At 52.5% G+C, this 13,093-nt stretch overlaps 1 long non-coding RNA gene across 2 annotated transcripts in view; it reads right to left on the bottom strand.

Annotated features, from left to right (window-relative positions):
- Window positions 1-6,912: 6,912 nt before the first annotated feature.
- The window catches only part of LOC106695026, an 8,882-nt gene continuing 2,701 nt past the window's right edge, over window positions 6,913-13,093 (bottom strand). Inside the window, exons 2-5 of one of the 2 annotated variants that reach the window (XR_002827084.1) lie at window positions 12,651-12,855; window positions 10,374-10,587; window positions 9,011-9,143; window positions 6,913-7,289 (exon numbers count right to left, since the gene is read on the bottom strand). This is a non-coding gene — a long non-coding RNA (uncharacterized LOC106695026). Of the gene's footprint in view, window positions 7,290-8,762; window positions 9,144-10,373; window positions 10,588-12,650; window positions 12,856-13,093 lie in introns of those variants that run through there. The other variant, XR_001346116.2, reaches the window with a different exon arrangement.

Raw genomic sequence — 13,093 nt, 5'->3', positions numbered from 1 at the left:
CAGCCTCCCACAGCGGAGAGGAGAGGCTCTGGGAGCCACGCCTGCTCCCCCCGCACAAGCCAGCGGGCGCAGAAGGGTCGCACCGACGCCCACACCGGGCAGTCCCTGGAAAGAGGGATGCGTGTACTTCCTGCAGGTGGCGTGAGGCTCTGCAGGCCCGGGGCGTCCTGGGGGGCATCCCCTGACCCTGCCGGGTCCCTCCGCTCGCTCTGGGAAGAAGGCTGTTTCACTTTCCAACAGAGAAGCCCTTCCTCCCAGGCTCACACAGAGAGGACGATGCGGTTTCGTTTCCATGACCTGCTCTAGGCAGGCCACCGAGTCAGCCCCGAGCCCTTTGATGGTGCCCCTCCCCACCACCCTCGGAGGAAGGGAAAGGTTATGAATGAAAGAATGCGATTGTTTGCAAAAATGAAGTGACCCCGTGCCAGAGATGGAGCTGATCTGGAACAGGCCGGGCCCCTAATTACACAGTAACCTGACACCTCGCAACTTCCCTCCCCTGGCAGCCCTCGCCTTCAAAGGACCTCGCCAAGGCCCGCGAATTCCTCGCCTCCCTCCTCTCATCTGCGCCCGAAATAGCTCCTCTTTACAGAAAAGCTGTTCTGACGCTTGGGAACACTCATCGCGTCCTTCCAGGGCTCGCTCACGGCCCTCCTTCCTGGCGGTGCTCCGGGTGGCTCCTTGTGCCTGGTTTTGAGCAGATATTGTACATTCTACCAGCCTGGGAAACTGCACCCCGAAAGTGGAGGCTCACCGAGCCTTGCTGTGGGGGTATTATAATTTATAATAAAATATCCAAGTGCCAGGTCAGTTTGGCTCCGTGGATAGAGCGTCGGCCTGCAGACTGAAGGGTCCCAGGTTCAATTCCGGTCAGAGCACATGCCCGGGTTGCGGGCTCGATCCCCAATGGGGGCGTGCAGGAGGCAGCTGATCAATGATTCTCTCTCATCATTGATGTTTCTCTCTCCCTCTCCCTCCTCTCTGAAATCAATGACGATATTTTAAAATAAATAAGTAAATAAATATGGAAGGGACAGCATAGGGCAGCGAGCAGGAGGCTTCGGGAGCGCCTCGGGACATGTGAGCCGGTGCTGACGAGAGCAGGAAGGTGTCAGTGTGTAGGGGGGAAGGCGTCCGAGGCCGAAGGGAGCGTAAGGACAGAGCCCAGGACGCGAAGGGGCATTGATGGTGCAGACGCAGGGCAGTAAGCCAGAGCCAGGCTGGAGGTGGGTCCAGGTCACCGGGATGACCTAGAAGAGGGCCTCGCTCAGGGTCACACAGCTGGGAAGTGACACAGCCATGAGTTAAACCTGGCAGTCTGGCTGAGTCCATCCGTGCTCAGTCTAATGGCCACCTCACTGCCCCTCCCTGGACAGAGAATAAGATGGATACAAGGGCCCGGCCCACTCGGTGGTTGAGCGTCGGCCTAGGAACCAGGAGGTCACGGTTCCGTTCCCGGTCAGGGCACAGGCCCAGGTTGTGGTGGGGAATGTGTAGGAGGCAGCTGATCAATGATTCTTTCTCATCATTGATGTTTCTCTCTCTCTCCCCCCTCTCCCTTCCTCTCTGAAGTCAATAAAAATATATATTTTTAAACAGATGGATACAAGGAACTCACAGCCTAATGGGTGATATAGGCAAGTACATTCACATTTACAGTACATGCAACAGACACCCATTGACTATCTTCTATGTGCCAGTAGCTATGCCAGGCAACGTGAACTTAAAAAAAAATAAGTTTCTCTTTTAATGAAGTCCAAGGAGTCTGGTTAAGGAGAGAATAGCAATTACATACATGCAGCTGCTAAGACCTGGGCCTGCCCAGAAATGCCAGGAAGCGTAGGGGAGACTGGCTGTCGGGAGGTGGAGAAGGTGCCGGAAGACCGGAGCGGACACGGGAGGCTCACGAGTCGGCGGGCAGTGCCGGTACTGCCCAGGGTCATGGTCAGTGCTGGTCCATTAGGGACGCAGTGTGCCGGGCACTGTCCTAAGCGCTTTTTCCTGTTAACTCACATTTAATCGTCACCACAATCCCCCCACACTCCCAGCAAAGCACAGACAGAGGCGTGGGGAATTTTACCCAAGACCACGCAGCAGGGAATCGTAGAGCCAGACTTGGAATCCGAGTCGTCTGATGCAGAGCTCAAGCCCATAACCACCCCTAGACTCCCAGCAGGAGGGAGGCCCCAAGCCTGGCGGGTCAGGAAGGGCGTCCAAGACGGGTGATGCCTGCCATCACGCCACCAAGGTCTCAGTGGCCAGCCACTGAGTGAGGGGACAAAGAGGCTGTCGGGCTGGGGAGCACCCCCAGTTCGTGCAGGATGAGAGGCGACTGGTTTCAAGGGGAAGCAGTTGGTCTGGCAGCCGGAGGGGGGCGGGGGTGCTGGGGGGTGCAGGGGGCCCCTGAAGGAGCAGGCAGGGAGCACCCTTAGGCTGGGCTGGTTGGTTGCCAAGGAATAGACACTCACACGAGTTCAAGGACACAAAGGCACCCATGGACACTGAGGAGAAGCAGCTAATGGCAGCGCGAGCGGCTCCCCTTCCACGGGAGGCAAGGCCTTTGCCTCAGCTCCCCCTGCGCCCCCTGTGTCACAGACTGGGAGGCGGGGCGGGGCCTGCATGCGGGGGATGGCGTTGGAGCTGCAGGGCAGGAGCCCAAAGGGGCAGGTGTGGCTCACACATGAGGAACAGCGAAGGGGACTCCTGGTGCCTAACCTGGGTGCAGAGACAGGGAATACGGCAGGGGAGCGGTGGGGAGGGTGTTGGCAACTGAATTGTGTTGTCCCCCCCCCCCCCCCACACACACACACACACAATGGAGAGAGGTTGGAGTCCCAACGCCCAGTGTGGCTGCATGTGGAGAGTGGGTCTTTAAGGAGGCAACTAGGTTAAATGAAGTCATAAGGGTGGGGCCAATAGGACTAGTATGAGAGAGAGAGAGAGAGAGAGAGAGAGAGTCCAGGGACCTCTCTCTCACACACACATGCACAGAGAAGAAGCCATGTGAGGACACAGAGAGAAGGCAGCGTCTACAAACCAGGAAGAGAGGCCTCACCAGAAACCACCCTGATAGCCCTTGATCTGGGACCTCTAGCTTCCCCAACTGTGAGAAAATAAACTCCCATAAGTCTACCCCGTCCACGGTGTTTTATCATGACAACCCTGGCTAACACCGAGGGAAAGACAATTCATTCACACGTGGATGAAGACACAGGAGGTGGATTTAAGGCAAGCCAACTGAGCTAGAATTGCTGGGGCGCGGTGATTCAGTGGAAAGAGAAGGCAAGAAGGAGTGTGGAGGAGGAGGAGGAGGAGGGAGAGGAGGAACAGGAAGAGGAAGACGAAGAGGAGGAGGAGGAAGGGATGTTGTCCAGGTTTCAGTCTTGCACAGCGAGGGAATTGTGGTGATGCTCACTGAGTCTGAGTTTGGGTACTGGACCTGGGCAGGCAGTGTAGGTGTAGTTAGGATTTCTTGGTTGTCAGGAGGAGAAACTTAACGGTAGGAAATTAGGGGAACGATAACGGAAGTGGAACGGCATTGAAAACCAAGGTCCGGGTTTTTCCAACAAATGAACTCATAGTCACATTCAAATTCTTCACTCGTTTAATACAATGCCTTAGAGATCATTCCATCCACAGGCACAAACCTACATTATTCTTTGCATCTCCAGCTATTGTTCTGTTGAACAGAGGAGACATCATCTGTCTATTCACCGTCCACCTGCAGAGTTAGGTCATATCCAAACACACTTTACTGCAAACACCGCGTCAGGAGCACCCTCGCACGTTTTCTCTGTGCGCAGCCTAGATTCCTGGCCGTGAACGGCTGGGTTGAAACGGATGTGCATTTTGTGTGCTGAGAGCGACTGCCAAATTCCCTCTGAAAAGACTGTACCATTTATACTTCTAGCCAGAGAGGATACATGCACTTACTGCTTCATAACCCTGTGTATGTTTCTTAAAACTACTTGGAGTCATGACCCCTTTAAATTCTGCTGGAAGCTCTGAGTCCTCGTTGTAGGGAAACACGAAGATGTGCATATACAGAGCCCTTTGCAGGTGCACAGGCCACCCGGGCTTCCCACGGCTTTATAGGAAGGACCCGAGTAGCAGTGTTTGAATGGGCCTCACGGTCTAGACCAGTGCGTCTTAATCTCAGCTGTGCATTCGAATCACCTGGGGAGCTTTGGGAAATCCCCGGGCCTGGCCACTTCCCAGACCCGTCTGAGCAGATTCTCTAGGGAACAGATCGAGGTAGCAGTATTTTTTGCATGTTTTCCGGGTGATTCTAACATGCACGCAATGGCAAGAACCATTGCCACCTAGGAGAGGCCTGTAGAAAGATTAAAATAATAATAATAATAATAATAATAATAATAATGTGAAGGTAGAACAGGGGGAAGTGCACCCGTGGCTCTCAGGGCCCAGACGAGGCTGCAGGAGCCTTCACTGTAATGAGGGGTGGGGCTGGGGACCTGGCATGGATACCCATGTTTTCGTTGGGGAGATGTTCCAGGTGATTCTAAGGCGTGGCCAAGGCCAGAGTCCTGGTGCAGGCGAGGCCTGCCGGGGAGAAGGCACCCTGAGGGGTGAGAGCAGAAGGAAGAAAAGTCAGATGCACTCCGAGAACTTGCAACTTCCAAGCAACCGGCAAAGGGCAGCACCAGCTCCCGCGGTGGCTCTGACCAGGGGCCTGGCCAAGGGGGTGGGCAGCCGTCACCACCGGCTTCAAGCTGCCGTGGTGGGAGGAGGCTTCATGGAGCTGGATCCTTTAAGATCTTTCTTTATTTAAAATACATTTTTATTTATTTCAGAGAGAGGAAGAGAGAGGAGAGAGAGGGATAGAAACATCAATAAGAGAGAATCGTTGACCGGCTGCCTCCTGCACACCCCACACTGGGCATCGAGCCCACAACCCGGGCATGTGCTCTGACCGGGAATCGAACCATGACCTCCTGGTTCATAGGTCGCCCTCAACCACTGAGCCACACGGGCTGGGCATGGAGCTGGGTCTTAAAGAATCCAGACACATTTGACCCGAGAGGAGGCATTCCTAGTGGGAAAGGAAGCTCCTGTCTAGGGCTGGTTCAGGCTGCTCACAGCTCCTCCATCCCAGGCTCAGCCTGGAGTCCTGTGAGCAATTCCTCCCCAGGTCCTGCTGAACCCACTCAGCCAGGCTCACGGGGCCCCACACCCTCACCCCCTGGCCCCAGCGTCCCTCCTTTCCTGGGCCGAGCCTCCCCTTTAGAGATGTTCTGTCTCCCAGGCCAGTGGTTCTCGAAGGCAGGCCCCGGGAGCAGCAGCAGCAGCGGAACGTTTGCCCGCTCGGGCCCACCTGACCTCTGCACGGCCCTCAGGGCTCGGATGCAGCCCCGAGTCTGAGGGTCCGTGTCCCGGGGCCTTGGGCCAGGTTTCTCCCTTCCCTCTGTCCTCTCGGCGTCCTCTCCCCAGGGCTGGGCTCAGGTCAGGGAGACACAGGAAGAGTGTTCGGAAACTCAACTGTCGCCAAGACTGTGGGGACTTTGGGTTTGAAAGTAAAGAAAGGAGCCATGCGACTTTCTGTCCAGGGGAGGGAAAGTGTTAAAATGGCGTTGGAGGCCAGGTAACAGCATTTTATTTTCTTTAAATATATTTTTATTGATTTCAGAGAGGAAGGGAGAGAGAGAGAGATAGAAACATCAATGATGAGAATCATTGATTGGCTGCCTCCTGCATGCCCCCCACTGGGGATCGAGCCCAGGAATCAAACCATGACCTCCTGGTTCATAGGTCGTGGCTCAACCACTGAGCTATGCCAGCCAGGCGGTAACATCATTTTAAAAATGCAAGTTGACCCCAACCGCCCTGAAATCACAGGCAAAACCACGCATATGCATCTTCTGAGGAAGAGGTTTCGCAACTTCCATTCGATTTGCAAATGAATTCAGAATGAGTCCGTGATCCGCCAAAGAGGAAATGATTTCGTTGCTCGCTCAGTTACATTAGCTGTGGAGGCCGCGTCTCTCCGAGTGCGGTTAGGTCGGAACTGTGTGGTCGGTGCTGAGGGTAACAGTGCGCGTCCTTGGACTGGACCCTGGACCTGCTGCGACATCAGACTCTCGGGAGCTGGCACCGAGGAACCTGCATTCTAAGACAGACTCCCTGAGTGGTTCTGGGTGATTCTGACGCGCTCTGAGCGTCACGAACGGCCTGGGCTTCAGTCTGAAAAGCCACCAGTTCCAGGAAAGCTACGTGAGTGGGGTGTAGAGCCCGTGGAGCACTGAGGCCTGGCGCGGGCACACGTCGCCTTCCAGGACCACAGCCCACAGCCCGGAACCTCGGCCCGGGAAGCCCTCTCCTGCCGCAATGCCCCCCGCAAGCGTGTTCTCTGTGCTTCCCACGCGGACAGCAGCCCTGAGTAAAGTTCGTCCTCAGATCACAGCTCAGCCTCCCAGAGCTGGTGAGGACCAGGCCCGCTGCTCCCCTGGCAGAGGGAGAAGCGATGACCACAGGGAAGGCAGAGGGAGGGGAGGTGACCACGGGGAAGGCAGAGGGAGGCGAGGTGACCACGGGGAAGGCAGAGGGAGGCGAGGTGACCACGGGGAAGGCAGCAGGAAACTCCTGACCACGTGAGCCTGGAGGCAGGCCAGCCATCTTCCTGGGGGAGCCTTCCCCCCTCCCGCCTCTGCCCATGTGCTTGGCAGAGTTCGCCCCCAAACGATGACGCATTTTGAGTGATGACTTCTGTAAATGTAGACCTTAGACCAGTGATGGCGAACCTTTTGAGCTCGGCGTGTCAGCATTTTGAAAAACCTTAACCTAACTCTGGTGCTGTGTCACATATAGAAATTTTTTGATATTTGCAACCATAGTAAAACAAAGACTTATATTTTTGATATTTATTTTATATATTTAAATGCCATTTAACAAAGAAAAATCATCCAAAAAAATGAGTTCGCATGTCATAGGTTCGCCATCACTGCCTTAGACAGCAGCCACGTGGGACGGAGCTCATGGACGTGCACTGGAAGGGAAGGGTTTTCTCTGGGCGGAGGGAAGGAACGGGAGGCCCTGGGCGGGCGAGTTGTTGAGGATGCGAGCGCTGCAGGGTCCTGTCCAGGAGCTGGCGATGCGGGCGGTCATTTAGGCGCTCGGGGTGCCCACTCCCCGGGAACATAGGAGCGACCCTCACCTGTCCTCAGGAGAGCAAGTGCGAGTTCATGGGAAGGAGCCGCCGCAGCCAGAGTCACTGATGGAACCAGAAAGGCGTACGGGGCATGTCTGTCTCCAGGGATCTGTGCTTTCCAAGCCTGCTCTAGGGAGAGTGACAGCTTTTATAAACAGGGAAGAATGACAGAATCACAGCTTTGCTTCCTCTCTCTCTCTCTCTCTCTCTCTCTCTCGTTTTGTTAATCCATACCAAGGATATTTTTCCACTGATTTTTAGAGAGAGTGGAAGGGAGAGGGAGAGACAGAGAACATCGATGTAAGAGAGGCCATCAGTTGGTTGCCTCTTGCCCGTACCCCAACCAGAGCCAGGAACCTACAACCAAGGTATGTGAATCGAACCCGGGACCCTTCAGTCTGCGGGCCGACGGTCTACCCACTGAGCAAGACAGGCTAGGGCTGCCTTTTCTTTTTATACTTAAGAGAAGGCGCCAGGAAGAGAGAAAAGACAGGAAAACAAAGAGACGCGCTCAGGCTTGGGGGAGTCTGCCTCTATTGCGAGTGACGGCAACATGACCCCCGAGCACCCTAGCCAAAGCGCAGGCGGCAGGAGTCAGAAACGGGAGAAACTGGGAGCCCTGGACTAGTGCTCCCCCCCCCTCCCTCAGGTCCCAAAGCAGAGGGGTTAGGTCACTGTGTGCCCTGCCCCCGCCCCTCTCCAGGGCTGTCCTCCCCTGTCCAGTGCCAAGCCTGGGTCTCCAGCATCAAAGTAAAGAAATAGAACAAACCCATCCAGGGCGTCTTTAAAAACCCATCCAGGGCGTCTTTAAATATTCAGATGCGCCCCTCACGGCTAAATTAAGCTTTCCTAAGAAAAAGCAAGTCAATTAGTTCAAAATGTGGGTTAGTGCTTCTGGGTATTTAAAAGGGGATTTTTTTTTTTCTTTTTTAGTTCATTTAGAAACATAGCCACGGGGCAGGCCTAGACCCGCTCCTCAGCACATCCCTGAATTGCCACCAGATTCCCAGATACTCAGTTCTGACACCCAGAGCTTCGAAATCTGGTCCTGAACGTTCTCGAAGTCACAAAGGCGTGGCCATAGGAGTTTTGAGCGGATCCTGCTTTGTCCTTTTCCTTCACATCCTCTGTCTCCACCGGCATACGGAGGGATCGCCCTCCAGGCGCCTGGCCCGCTACAGCACAGGCCTCCCTGCGTCTCCCTCGCCTCCCTCAGCGACCGCGAGCTCTCTAACGCCTGTGAGCAGAGGCAGGTCTCCGCCATCGGGGCAGGCGGCTGTGGAGCACACTGCGCATGCACTGAAACCCATCTGCCCAGGTTGTCTCCGTGCAATGAGCCCAACTTGACCAAAATGCAAATAGAATTCGGTATTTCTTAAGAACAGGAATTCCCAGAGGCAATTTCTGGGCCCTAGAATATGACCGCTTCCATGGCTTTCTTAAAAGGCTATCTCAATTGATATTGACAATAAAAAATAGGAGAATAACGTTTTCATACCAATATTAGGGTATAAAGTGTTGTTGTTTTGTACATTATTGTTGCTTGTTTTATTTCGCTTTTACTAAATTAATAGGCTATTTTTAAAAATATAGTAGATAGTTTCAGGAACATTTTATGTTTGGAGACAAATATAAATAGCTCCTCCATTATTTAAAATACACATATTTGTTACAAGACATTAACACATATCTCCGTTTCCACCTTAATTAGTATTGCAGTGACACTGAAATAAAGGTCATTGAATAATAGGTCTAAGATCCACTTCAGTCCTACACACCCTTTGAAGATATGTTACGAAGGTAAAGAAACTATATTAATTTTACTTGAACGTTGACAGCCCTCACCCTGGACTTCTTTGTTGAGCAGATGAAGTTTTGGTATCAGAATATGACGACAGCAGAATATCGTAGGCTCCACAAGAACACAATGGCCTTCTGGAGAACTACGTTCCCCTCAGACTGCTTGCTTTAAAAACATCTAGGAGACCAGTGGGTGAAAAGATAATTATAGTTACCAGGTAGCAACCAGAAACTAAAAACCCCTCTCCTGTCAATCCTTGTGTTAAGTTCAAGCTGACCTGCTTTTTGACAAAGCATCACAGATAAAAACAGGCAACTCTCCCCTCGCTCCCTCCCGGGAGATGTAGCTGGGACAGCCCGGGGGTTCAACAGAAAACCTCTCCTTCTAGTCTGGTGGGTTTGTGGGCATTCCTTTGCCTCTAAACCAGGGGTGGGGAACCTTTTTCCTGCCAAGGGCCATTTGGATCTTTATAACATCACTTGAGGGCCATACAGAATGATCAACTTAAACATTAGCCTGCTCTATCTGGTCAAACATCTAATTAGTCTTGACAGGGCCAGATCAAATGATTTCTCAGGCGCGGGCCGGACATTCCTCACCCCTGCTCTGAACTTTTCCTGTCATTCTCCCAAGACACAAGTGGGTCCCTACACCCAACAGCCCAAGAAAACAGTCCCAGTGCGTTAGGTGCCAAGTGGCAAAGGTGAGCTGCCTCTTGGGCCAGGCCCGCTGTGCTCAGGGCCCCAGCCTCGGTCCAAGATGATGCCAACTCTCAAAGATTCCCAAGTCAGATGGCACACGTATTTTAAGGAAGTTGTTCCCTTGAAGACTCCTTCCTTCCTTCCTTCCTTCCTTCCTTCCTTCCTTCCTTCCTTCCTTCCTTCCTTCCTTCCTTCCTTCCTCCCTCCCTCCCTCCCTCCCTCCCTCCCTCCCTCCCTCATTCTCTGGTTCCTAGAAGCTCAGTGTGGTCCAGTGACTCAAGCCTGGGCTGTGGGCCTCACTCTCCTGCCCAGTGAGGTCTGGGCAACCTGGGCTCTGGGAGACCTGGCCGAGCCGCTCACCCTCTGGGAGGCTCCTGGCCTTGGTGTTTTGTTTATCACCAAGCCTTCAGAACAAGAGCTAACCTTTGGATGTTTGCTAATGCTCCAGGCACTGGATTGCCTCCTTCACTAATATTAACCCATTCAACTCTCACAACCACCCTAGGATGGAGGGGCTATTATTATCATCATCCAGATAATAAAGTGGGAGAACTGAGACACGAAAGAGGGCCCCTGGTAAAGCCAAACCAGGCGTCAAACCCGGGCAGACTGGTTTCAAAGATGAAGTTTTGAACCACTTGGCTGCATCCCCTTCCGTGGGGGTTAACTCTCTCCACACATGCATATGGCATATGTGTACGTTTACCGGGCGTCCACCGTGTGCCAGCCACATGCTCGGGAACTCTGCTGGCAGGGAATCAGGCTGGCCGTGACCGATACGACATAGATCTTGCTCTTCTGGAGTTTTCTTCTTCCACTTTGTAGAGTGGGATGGCACGGGTTCTGTTTTCATCCGAGTTCAGAAAAACATTGCTCAAGACGGTCTTCAATGGGAGTCCAAGGAATTCAGTAGTGAAACTCTGAAACCAAGGCGTGTCAAACTAGCTTCAGTCTGAAGTCATATTTAAGCTCCCAAATACTTGATAAGTCTTTTAGTGATTAAATCAAGAAAGCCTGGCCTGGGAGGGGTGAGGTAGAAACAAGTGATGAACTAAGAAATGACTTAAAGTGACGAACCAAAGGTTTTTCTGGCCTCTGCCCCCAGGAGCCCATATAATTCCTTGAATTTATCAGTTTAAATCCTCCCCAACCCCCCTGTCTTAATACATAAATGCCTTCTTCCTCGATTCCTCACTCACTTCTGTAGTCACTTCCTCTCGTGCAGCGGTTCTCAACCTTCCTCATGCCGCGACCCTTTAATACAGTTCCTCATGTTGTGGTGACCCCCAATTTCATTGTTACAAACTGAACATAATTAAAGCATAGTGATTAATCACAAAAACAATATGTAATTATATATGTGTTTTCCAATGGTCTTAGGCGATCCCTGTGAAAGGGTCGTTCGACCCCCAAAAGGGGTCTCGACCCACAGGTTGAGAACCGCTGCTCTAGTGTGTCCTACCAGAGAGGGAATTCCTGGTAAGGAAACAGTAAACCAAAACAGTCATTACACTCTTTTTAACTTGCAAACAATAATGTTGCCTTGTAGTTACTTTTGGCCTCATTTTTTAAAATATATTTTTATTGATTTCAGAGAGGAAGGGAGAGAGAGAGAGAAACATCAATGATGAGAGAGAATCATTAATCAGCTGCCTCCTGCACACCCCACACTGGGGATGGAGCCCACAACCCGGGCATGTGCCTTGACTGGGAATTGAACTTTGACCTCCTGGTTCATAGGCTGATGCTCAACCACTGAGCCACACCAGCTGGACTGTCCTGATTTTTAAATGTAGACATTCAGATCCATGTTATTTTAAGATTTTTCACCAAGAAGTTTCTTGCCAAAGATAGGATTTCCCTAAAGCACAGAAGCTGTTCATTCCTTCCTTCCAGGGAAATGACAGGGGGGTGGGGGGGGGGCGGGGGGGGACTCTGCAGGTCCCAGGCACCAGCCTAACCCACGAAGGCATATTGGTTTAGCAGAGGAACCAGGCAGATAAAGGATAACTATGTCAGTTATCTAACAGATGATGCTCAGAAGACTGGAAGCCGAGAGGAGGAAGAGCTGAGTATGTTTCATGATAACCGTAACCTTCCCATAAGCGTGACCTGGAAATGGGAGTGGCTGGTTATAAATGAGGGGGAAACATTTGCAGGGTTTCCTTCTGGAACAATCATGTCACGACCTTCCCGTAATCTAAGAAATGGAGAAGCACTCATACACGGATGGTACTTTATCATGTGATCACAGGGACCAAAGATATGGCGCATCGTGTTGGAGTTGTGCACATCTTAGTGCAGATTCTAGTAAAGAGTTCTCGGACAGTCAAATCATTGCAATCAACGTTCCGCGCAGCACTGGAATCATTTTTTAAAAAAATATATTTCACCGATATTTTACAGAGAGGAAAGGAGAGGGATAGAGAGTCAGAAACATCGATGAGAGAGAAACATCAATCAGCTGCCTCCTGCACACCCCCCACTGGGGATGTGCCCGCAACCAAGGTACATGCCCTTGACCGGAATCGAACCTGGGACCCTTCAGTCCGCAGGCCAACGCTCTATCCACTGAGCCAAACGGGCCAGGGCATGGAATCATTTTTCTAAAAGAAGGTATGCACTCTGCGCAGGAAATAAAGCAAGCTTCCTGTGCGTGGTGAGGGCGGGCTGGATGGACTTCAGGATGGGGAGAATCGAAGGCAGGGCTGGGCTGAGGGCAGAAGCCAGCCAGGATCGCCTCTCTCCCAAAATAAGCAGGAGAAAGCTTTTCTCAGTGTCTCAGGTTGGAATTGCGTGTGTGGAAGCACCGGATGCTATTGAGGGGTCATTTATTAAACCTCCTTTATGAGCTCCCCTGTAACTATGTATTGCTGGGTTTTTTAAAGTAAGCAGCTTGGGGAGGGGGGCGGACAGCGGGAGAGGAGTCAGTGGTAGGTTCACAGCCGCTCGGTTTTTCTGGTTCTTCCCGGTGAATACTAACCTCAAGAGGTGTTTTCCAACATGTGACGACGTATCGTGATGGGCAGAGGATTTTGGAAGCGGATCAAGGACTGGCGCCAGGAGCCGACTCAGCCAGCCTCCCTGCGACCAGGGCCGGCCCGCTCTCCAAGGTGCGTCCTTGGTCCGGGACGCCGGCGGGAGGCCTGCAGGTGGTTTGCAAACTGTCCAGGCAGCATCTGAAAGGGCTGTTTTTGCAAGTCCGTTAAAAAATCCCCTGCACTTGGAGGTTTTTTGTTTTGGGGTGTGCGCTTGCGTGCGTGTGCGTGTGTGTGTGTGTGTGTGTGTGTGTGTGTGTGTGTGTGTTGGTTCTGCTCGTCTCCACCCCCGCCTCTGGCTTTTTCCAGCGGAGACCTGCCCTGGGGGGTATTTTGTCCTGGGAGCACAAAACTATTTTCCTTTTCTGAACAGAAGTTGACGTCAACC

Source organism: Myotis lucifugus, unplaced genomic scaffold (genome assembly GCF_000147115.1).
Source record: "Myotis lucifugus unplaced genomic scaffold, Myoluc2.0 scaffold_782, whole genome shotgun sequence".
Classification (NCBI taxonomy): Eukaryota; Metazoa; Chordata; class Mammalia; order Chiroptera; family Vespertilionidae; genus Myotis; species Myotis lucifugus.
This window is presented reverse-complemented; position numbering and strand designations above follow the sequence as displayed.